This window comes from Puntigrus tetrazona, chromosome 9, assembly GCF_018831695.1.
Source record: "Puntigrus tetrazona isolate hp1 chromosome 9, ASM1883169v1, whole genome shotgun sequence".
NCBI lineage: Eukaryota > Metazoa > Chordata > Actinopteri > Cypriniformes > Cyprinidae > Puntigrus > Puntigrus tetrazona.
The window spans coordinates 6,727,873-6,738,417 of record NC_056707.1 but is presented as its reverse complement, the minus strand read 5'-3'; positions in this window follow the sequence as shown (position 1 = coordinate 6,738,417).

Sequence of the window (10,545 nt, the reverse complement as noted above, 5' to 3'; positions counted from 1 at the left end):
ATAAAAAAATAAATAAAAAAATAGAAGCCATCGCTGACCAATTAGAAGTATATGTTTTATTGAAATGAGTTAAGCCATCTTGAAGCACTTGCAGCTAACAGAATGACACATGACCCCTCATCCCTGAGGGTCATTCCATCTACGAGCAAATTACACAACCATATGTTAACTCCCAGCAAGTGTGTCTCATCATGAAAAGTCAAATATAAAATACCTCAGTGGATGAGACAGTGACTACATCTGAAGGGTCTATTCACACAAAGTGTAAGTTCTCCATGGAGGTGATTCACCCCAGGCTTCCTGTTGGGAGTTTCACTGGGATCTGAATTAATCACACACACACACACACACACACACGTGCGCGCACACACGCACACACACGCACACACACGCTGCGTTGACATGCTCAGATCATCCAAACTAGAAAGGTCATGCAAAAAAGTTTATTTTTGTGTGTGTGTGGGAGCACAGCTGTGTTGTGTGTGGATGTGTGTTTTTGAGCATGTGATGATGTACTCAATGAGAGGAGGATGGCAGATGGGAAACTAAAAGGAATATTTCTGGTATGAATCTACAAAATCAACATTAATTTCAACATTTACTAGTTTATACTGTAAGAAATGTGTTACTCATTGTCAGTTACCTTTACACACAAAAATATATATATATTTCCTTATATACTGTATGAGTGGTTTATATATTAAATTATTTAGCGCAGAGTGATATATTGTGTTAATGTAATAATTTACATAATATGATAACACAAAGGAGTTAATATCACGGATGATACAGGGGCACAGGTGATAGGTCACAGGTAAACATATCGCAAGGACACACTTTGGGGAATACAGGAAACAACAAGAATATGACAGGAAGCGCGTTTAAATGCCAGTCCTGATGAGCGAATGACAAGTGCGTTTGTGTGGGATTGATCTGTAACCAAGGAACCCACAAACATAGGACCAATCATAACACTTGTTCAGCAAATGTGTTCATTTAAGGTTTCTTTAAGGTTGCCTTAATATTTAATACAAATCAAAACCAGGATGTAGGGTCTCTAAAAACAAAACCTCTTCTCTCACACTCTTCTACTTTGACCCATAGACTGCTTTTAGTACATTTAAACAACTCAAGCATAAGGGTGATTCTATAATCGGTCTCCCCGCAAAAAATAAAGTCATTATATATTTTCCAAATGGTTAAATTTTAACAGAATACAGAATTTAGTAGAAAAAGTAGAAGAGTCAGTGATGAATTGGCTGCCTTGAGTCCTGATCTTTCACCTTTAGAGAATATTTGGTGCATAATAAAAAAAAAAAATGATAGTACATAAAATACAAATACACCACGGTAAACATGCCCCATCCCAAGAGGCCTGTGGCAGAGTAGTTTTCAATTTGATGCATAAAATTCATTTTCACATGCTTAACGTGTGTGAACAAGCCTCAGTACTTCTTGTGTGTCAAACAAGCACATTTGATTTTCTGTTTTCCATATTTCATGTGTGTGTGAATTCAATTTTCATAGTTCAAGACTTTGATCAAAGCGTATGAAATGCGGGTGAGTCAGTGTTCATTTTTGAGTAAACTATTTAATAACTTTAATAGCTCTGACTAGATCGCTAAATCAGTGAACTGAATTGAAAAAAAAAAAAGAATTCAGATTGGGAATGTGAACACCTGATACACCGAAAAGTTATGAGTGATTCTAAATAAATTCTACATTATTCGTTTTTTTTCAAGAGAATAATTAATTTACAGCATGAACAACATAAGATTGACAAAATTGTGATTTGTTATGCAAATAAAGACAAATGAAATGATGATGAAGTGTGTGTGTGTGTGTGTGTGTGTGTATACTGGGGTGATTTCTTTGTGATATTCCCTGATGCAGCAGAAAAAGTGCTTGCAGCTGCACTGTCTGCTTTTCCGCTCCTGAGAGCCGGAGACAGCAGGGCATGACACACACCCAACCAGAAAACAAGGGACAGGAAGACAGAGAAACAGACAGGCAGGCAGACAAAACAATTAAAGTGTTATGAACGGGAAAAGAAATGCTTAAAACCTTAAAAAAAAGAAGTGGTAAGTGTCAACCACAGAAGACATCTTACATTCCTTTAGATGTGTGCAAAACCTGTTGTAGCATATAGTGCAAGAACTGCTGATTAGCAGATGACAGAAAATCTAATACAAATACGCTATAAGAGACACACACACACACACACACACACACACACACACACACACACACACACACACACACACACACACTGTATCTTTGTGAAGACATACACTGACTCAATGCAATCTCCTTACTCTAAATCTACCCATCAGAACAGCTGACCCTCATAAAGACATGCCTCATAAAGTGTGTGGGTGTACAAGTACACACACACACACACACACACACACACACACACACACACACACACACACACGACTGTGCTCTTTATTTACTGTAAACTTGATTTTATTTGTATTTATTATATTTATTACTATGTATTATTATTATTATTATTAACACCTATTTTCTTCATCTAAAAGTAAATACTGTAACACACAGTTTTTTTCCAGAATTTATACAAATACAAAAAGACTGGTTAAATATATTTATTCAAATGTATTTTACAATGTAGTTAAATTCTAAAAACGTATACTTTTTTTTAGAAAAACATTGTTATGTTTTAGGGAGTGTATTAAAATACATTTAAATAAAAATTTCCATTTGAAAACAAAGCAAAAATATACTTTTAGAAGAATTTCAGAAAGATTTGGCTGTAGCAATGTAGCAATTTGTTTCTTTGAGCTAATCAAATCATCTTTTTCCCCAACTGATGTATACGAAATATGAAATGTCTATCATTATTCTGCTCTTCATTTACACTGTCATGTAACTATAAATCTCTCTTCTACACTTACCAAAACAAACAAACAAACAAACAAACAAACAAACACAAAAACCCTGGAAATCTCTTGTTCATCAAAGTAGGGAGTCTTTCCAACAAGTCTTCACTATGAGCTCTCGAAACAATTGCTGAGAGTTGTATTTGAGAGAGACAAAAGGACATTTAGTTTATTTCCCTAAACAAAGGATGAAATATTGCAGCTAATAGACTGATAGAGCCTGTCAATCCAAAATGAAAGCCATAAATTGGGCCACCACTCAGCCTTTGAATGGCCCGCACTGATTTATAGGTACTTTTAATGGAGAAAGCAAGAGGATTATTCTATATTTCTCTCTTTCTCCAGGGAGGGTTTATCTGATGCCCTGATTCTGTTGTCTTACAGGACACAGAATATCTATGAATATGCATGTTTATTTGTAGATGTTGTACTGTATATGGATAAGGGTGGGATCATAGGATCATATTCAGTGAACTCCCTGAGGAGTTTACAATCCTCTCAAGCTTTTGTAACCTTACACTAACATATTCTGTAACACTACTAAGCGACCTATTGTGGGTTAATAATGTGTACTCTGTTGTGGTGTCGGTGCCCCTGGAACTGATTTTTTTTTTAAACCTGAATTAAATCAATCAACTTTAATAATAATGATTATTAGCGCTTTTATTATTTATCTCTCTTTCTGTCTCCTGTCTTCTTTTTTTTTTTCTTCTCTCTTTCTGCTTCTTTTTCCATCAAAAAGCACTTTTGGCTTTACATGTCTTTCTTCTTACCTCTAAGAAAATAAATAAGATATTAGCCGGCCACAGGCCATTAAATGTATAATTTAATCCGATTCTATTATTTTTCTTGAATTAGGTTTACAGTGTGAATCGCCGTATGCTTACGACGATTCACACATATTTCTCTAGTTACTATAAACATTGCTCTTTTCTCTCCACAAGGAGGAAGGAAGAAGAAGATAGTAAAGGAAGTTCCTCTGCAACAGGATCTGGAATTCTTTGACTGAAATGTGATATGATATGAAGATCTTCAAAACGGTCTTCAGTGTGACCACTAGTGACAGTCACAGGATTCATCGGAAATAAAACCTTTCTTCTGCAGCTTAAAGGACAAACTATATAAAAACATACACAATGAGATTCTTGAGCAGACGCCGAGACGTCACAAAGACCATGCTAAATGGGAAACTGGTGATTTCTCCTGTAATCATGAGACAGACGCTCTCTCATTATACCTGAGAAAGCCCAGACTAACAGACTTTGGTTACAACCTACAGAGAAACACAAAATGAGAGAGAAAGAGAGAACAGATTAGTGGTGTCACTTAAATAGTAAGCCAAAAATGATTCTGATACTTTAGTCAAACGTAAAAACGTCTAAAACATCTAGATCTTTTTACAGAACTACCCATTTTTTTCCGTTTTGTAGTAGTTGTGTAGTGCTATGAGTCTGAATCAGAGGCAGTATTACAGAAATCACTCAACATCTGGAGGAGAGAGAGAGAGAGAGAGGGATGGCCAAAGGTCAAGGCATAAAGCTGAAAGTGAGATGAGTGCTTGACGTAACCCATCACTAAGAGATGAACCATTTGAGCAGGCTGATCTGACCCTGCAATCTCTCACATATACGTCAGCAAATGACTTCATAACAAACATCCGTCCGTGCAATCATTCAGTGTCTCGCGCTTTACAAGAAACTTATCTACAGTTAATTCAAACTCAGTGAACTTCATCTGAACTCGGCTCTCGCACTTCCTCGTCTCTGTTCTGTTCATTCTCTCTGACTTTGAAGTCCAGAGGACCTTGGATCATTTGCCCGCTAAAAGTTTCTCTATCTCACCACACTGATTTTAAATTAGGTGTGATAATCCTCCTTAATTGACCTCTTCTTTCATTCAAACAGATGTAGACACCGCTCAGAAATTCAGAATAGAATAAAGCTTCCATCGAAAATTCACTTAGCACATCCGACTTACTGTTACGAATCTAAGATGTCTATTTTACTGGATGAAATCAGACTTCTTGCAGGGTATGTGTGTGCTTTAAAACGGTCTCATAGCACAGGCAGTTCAGTGTATGTCTCCTTTCTACATTTTCATTCAATTTGTTTACACCCCAGTTTTTTGGCCTCCCTGTGCAAATTCACACAAAAATTCACACGCCATTTCATTAAAGCTATGTGGATTGGTATATCGTATATGTTCCAGTTCTCAATTGTTTTATTTCAAGTTCTTGTTTGTTAAATCAGTCGAAAAGTGTGATCTACCAGTTCTCTGTTTGAAAGACATCCTGTACTTTGAACCTGTTGATTAAAGGTGTAGTGGGTGATAATGACATGAGATTGTTTTGAAAGATACCCTAAACGCTCACCTGTGATTCTTCTCCAACACTTTATTTGCAAGGTCTTTGTACTAACAGCCACATAACACACACACACACACACACACACACACACACACACACACACACACACACACACAAACTCTCCTCTTTTTCAATCAGCACTTACAGATAAATCACCTCAGAATCTCATACTACTTTACCATTATACTGTGGATCATGACAATAATGTAATAGTCATTTTTTTGCATTTGCAATTGCTCAAAACTTTATTGTTAAGCTGTTAAAACCGCTTTGTTGACAAAACAACTTAACAACCACTATTAACCATTAATTATGTATTTTGCCTCAGTAAACTCTGTTTGGCTGCTTATTAAAAGATAGCTGTTAAGTTCACGTATTGGGTATGTTTAGGTATGTTTTATTAAGTACTAATAAACAGTATGTTAGTATAGGCGCGCTAATAAGCCACTAGTTAATTGTGAGAACTGCTTTCTATAAAGTTTGTTTTCTTTACAATTTTCTACTCAACGAAGATACCTTAAAAATCAATTATGTCATGGTTTTCATCAACGATGGAGAGCGGCACAACTGTTTCCAACGCTGATAATAATGAGAAACGCATATCAGAAGGATTTCTGAAGAATCGTCTGTGTTTTAAAAAGTGGATTTTTCCCTTTTAAGAAAAGCATTTGATTGTTTTTCACGGTTAATGATAAAACAACTCAAGACTGATTCTGCAAATTAAAGAAAGTCACATGTTATGAATGGCACGAGGGTGAGTAAATAATGATAGAATTGAGTTTTTATGCTTCACTAATCCTTTAAGTAAGATGAGAAATGGTTTTAATCCGAACACAGAGAGGACATTAGCCTTGTAAGATTAGTCCCATGGTAGGCAATGATCCGAGGCTGCGTTCAGGCCAATTCCCTTGACAACAGAACAGGATATATAAAGGAGCACTTATATAATAGAGGAACAGCCTATTAATTTCAGGTATTCACTTCATTTAGCGATTATTCTTTGACTTTGCAACAAGGTTGTGTTAGGCTTTATGAAATAGAAATATTCCGTATTTTTACAGGATGCGTAAATGCAGGTTAATGTTAATAATCGCATGTTAATGCGTTATTAGCTGGTCGAAGTAAGTTAATGAGCTGACGATCACGATAGAAATGTTACGCTACAGTACTGACTCGCTACAATATTAATGAAGTGGTTTAGAGGACTAAACTAAATTTGTTTATTTTTGTTTATGATGCCTGGAGCAAGCACACAGTCAAACTGAATGGAAATATGATGTCAAACATCACAAATGAGTGCAAATCCCAAATGAACTCCAGATGAACAGGCTGGAAATTAGCTATTGTAATGAAGCTTTTATACTCAGTCTACGTACAGTCTTATCCCTGACTGCCCAACAGCTAGTATAATCCTCCCCTGACCTCTTAAACCCCTTGTAACATCTTAAAGAATTTACAAGACTATTTGGCTTCTGATTACCACAAACAAGCAGACTGAAGCATTTCGCTCCCCCTGTCCTGGGGAAAGAAAGTTCTTTCACCATGCATTGATGAATCTCTGAAATGACAGCCTGGGGGAATGCTTTATTTTTGTGATGCGTAAAGCAATAGTAGACCCCCCCTCTCCTTCTCTGTGTGTTTTAGATCTCTCTCTCCTCATTTCATTCTGTGTGCGGTGAAGCCGTCTGTCAGTGGTGTGATGGTATCTTTGCCTCAACATGTCTCCTGTCACACTCTTTAGAGGCTGTAAATCATACGGCATACCAGGGCCAAAACAAACACACCTCCATGTTGCATATTTCTGACCAACAGATCATATCACGATTGCATATTTGTTACGATCTTATTTGTGATTCTGATGATAAAAAAGGCCTGCTTACAATAGAGCAAAACGTTTTGACCTTACAGTCACTGTAAACAAAACCTTAAAATTTGGCTTATTGCGTTCATGAAAACGTAATATGATGACAGAATGAAAATGACAGAAATACAGTAAAGAGTAAGAAAATGATAATTAGAATAAACTAGAATTTGAGTAAACTGTTCTTTCACCAAATAGCACTTCCGTGTTGTTAATGTATTAAATATTATTAACTCAATTGCCTTTTTAAAAAGATATAAAAACATATTTATATGACATAAATATTGATAAGCCCAGTTTATATTATTCTATTATAACCAATGAAAAAAAAATGAATGCAGTGCTGCATGTGAATAAAATAGACTTGGCATTTCTCAATTAAATAGAAGGTGTTTAATGAACTGAATAGAACATAACACAGATAATAGAATAGAATAGAATAGAATAGAATAGAATAGAATAGAATAGAATAGAATAGAATATTTCTGTTTTTCCCAGATGCTGTTTTTTAAATAAAGTAGAACAGAACAGAAAAAAGAATACATTAGGTCCTGTTTTAAACATATTTTCTTCCATGAATAGAACAGAAAATCCACAGAAGAGAATACAATAGAACAGAAAAAGAACATAATTATTCTGTTCTATTCCACGAGTAGAATAGAATAGAATAGATTCCTTTCAGTTCATCAGATTGCATTCAATGAAGTGGACAGAATTTAACAGTCCTATGTTATAATAATGAAACACAATAGAAATAAAATAGATCCATCTGTTCATTACTACTTAGATACTACTTATGCGGTAGAATGGGATGGAATAGAATAGAATAGATATTAATTCATTAAATGATATTCAATGAACTGAACAGAATATAAATAAAATAGATAAAATAAAATAGATCTGTTTATTATAGATTATAGGTAGAATAGAGTATAATAGAATATATATTGTTTAATGAATTGAAGAGAATATAACAAAGAATCCCTTGTTAATAAAATATTTCAGTTTTCACCAGATGCTGATCTCTAAATAGAGTCGAGCAGAACCGAATAAAAAGAAGGTCCTGTTTTCAACAGATTTTCTTCCACAAATAAAACAACATCGACTCTACACTAAATCTGCTGAACATCCCAGAAATACAGTATACAAGCTGAACCTATGGCACACATTAAAATGTGTGCAAGTGTATAGGCTGTATTTGCACAGATTTAGCACGTGAAATAAGCAGATTTGTGTAGAATTACAGCATTAATAAACAGAGCTGAAGGTTAAAGCTGACACTGATGCCCTGATCCATGAAATGGACGTTTGAGCTATGCGTACACCGCTATGGAGGTGTCTTTAAGGAGCGTCCATGTGGGACAGGCTTAATTTAGCTCTCACAGAAGAGGATTCTGACACAGATTGTGTGTGACAGCTGTTTCCTCCCACACATACACAAACATGCTTTCAGACTTTCTCTTTTCCTCCCGCTCATATGCACACAGACACACAACCCCTACAGAGATAAAAAACCTTTCCACGGAAAATAAAATTGCCGTTTAAAAATGAAAAAACCCGAATGAATAAATGTGAAATGCGTAAAATGGGTGAAAGGGTAAAGGTGAGGAAGGATGAAGAAACCAGATGCTCATAATTAGCATGTGAAATTAAAGCCAATTAAACTTATTCACTCCATAAAAATTGAATCGTGTTTGCATAGTTTAATGCTTCTTATGCATTATTGTGTTTACAGTTAGCATACACTTATCATATTAACACGAAAAAAATACAGCCAGGCACTCGATGTCTTACAATTTGTAAATACAAAAATCAAACCGCAAAGCTGAAAGAGGCCTGAGAGACCGTATCTTTCTTTCAAACAATACCGCTTTCCCAAGAGTCCCGAAAACTCATCAGAAACACTTAATCGCTTTCATCGCTTCACAGTCTCCACAGCGGATGCTTCCCCGCACACCAGTCCTAGACTCCTGCGGTATATAAATAAATCAGCCAGTGAATTAGAAAACTCCAATCGGCTGCTGACAGTGCTGTGGGACACCTGAGCATCTGTTTCAATTCACACCTCAGCACTGTCAAGAAGCTCTTCAGAGGCTGCGAGGAAGTCAAGCCTTTTGTGGGAGGTCTCGACTTGATGCTTATTTTCTTTGGGGGCGAGATGCAGCAAAGGGAGAGTGACGGTGGGCTAAAACAGCTGTTCTTGACGGGGTTGGCTTCAGGAAACGGGTCTTTATTGCTCAGGAGTTGCTTTTTGAAGCCCACAGGATCTCACATATGTTCCGGTCAACCTTCTAGATGTTTCTCCTGAGGCCTTTTGGATAATTGTTGACATACAGTAAAGCAAAAAAAAGGTGTTACGCAAAGAAAGGTGAACATGAAAGAAGACGTTCTGAGGTGACCAAACATTTTTCAGGTCCCCATTGACATCCGTAGTATTTTTTTTCTATACTATGAAATTCAGCGGGGACCTGATTACGTTACAGTTTTTTTCAGCTGCTTACACACAAAATCTTTACTTGTCACATTTCTGAAACCTGACGCTCAAAGGCTAAAATCACACACCAAATCTGCGAATTTAACTAATTCTTGGCATTTGACTCTTCCGTAGAGCAATTTTTGCAAAACACAACACACAATTCTCACAGAAGTCTAAAAGGAATTAATATTATGGCAAAGGTATTTGCTTTTGAGATGTGTTTGCGATGTTTTGAATGCGGTGCAGTCATTTCGCAAGAGATGGGAGGCATTTAGCACTTTGTGCGTGCAATTCTTGGATTTGTGTGTAATGTTTAAAAAAAGGCAAAATTTGAAACACGTGTAAGCTGTTGAAAAGACCAATGAATAAGAAGGAAATCTGCTACGCTTCTACAATATTAAAATGCATTATAAATTTAAACGCCATCAAAACAATTAGATGTAGGCATTAGCCTTTCAAATTCATTACGTTCCATGCAAAAGAGGTCAGCTAGCACTGTACTCTTTGTGCTGTAAGTGAATTCTGGAGTAGAGAGCGTTTGTGAAAACAGTTTGGAGGATAAAAGAAAACATACATTGTTGTCAGTGTTTTTTAAGGTCACTATATTGCGAATGACAGCAACAACATTTCCCAGACTTATGGAAAAATGACTTAATTTGAGGCGTGAATGAAGTGTTTTGGTAGCGTTATTGTATTCTGGATGTGAACTTTACATCTGTGCCAAGATGAAGGTTAGAAAAGAGCACCGCGTGAAGGGTTTTGAAAAAAATTGACACAGCCTATTGAGAAATAAGTTCTATAGCGACTGTAAAAAACAAACAAACAAACAAAAAAAGTTGTGGATAGCATACAGACAAACTTGATGAATCAAAGAAGCTCATATTAAAAATATCAGATTTTCCATTACATACTTTATGTGTTTAGATCTCCTCTGACATTA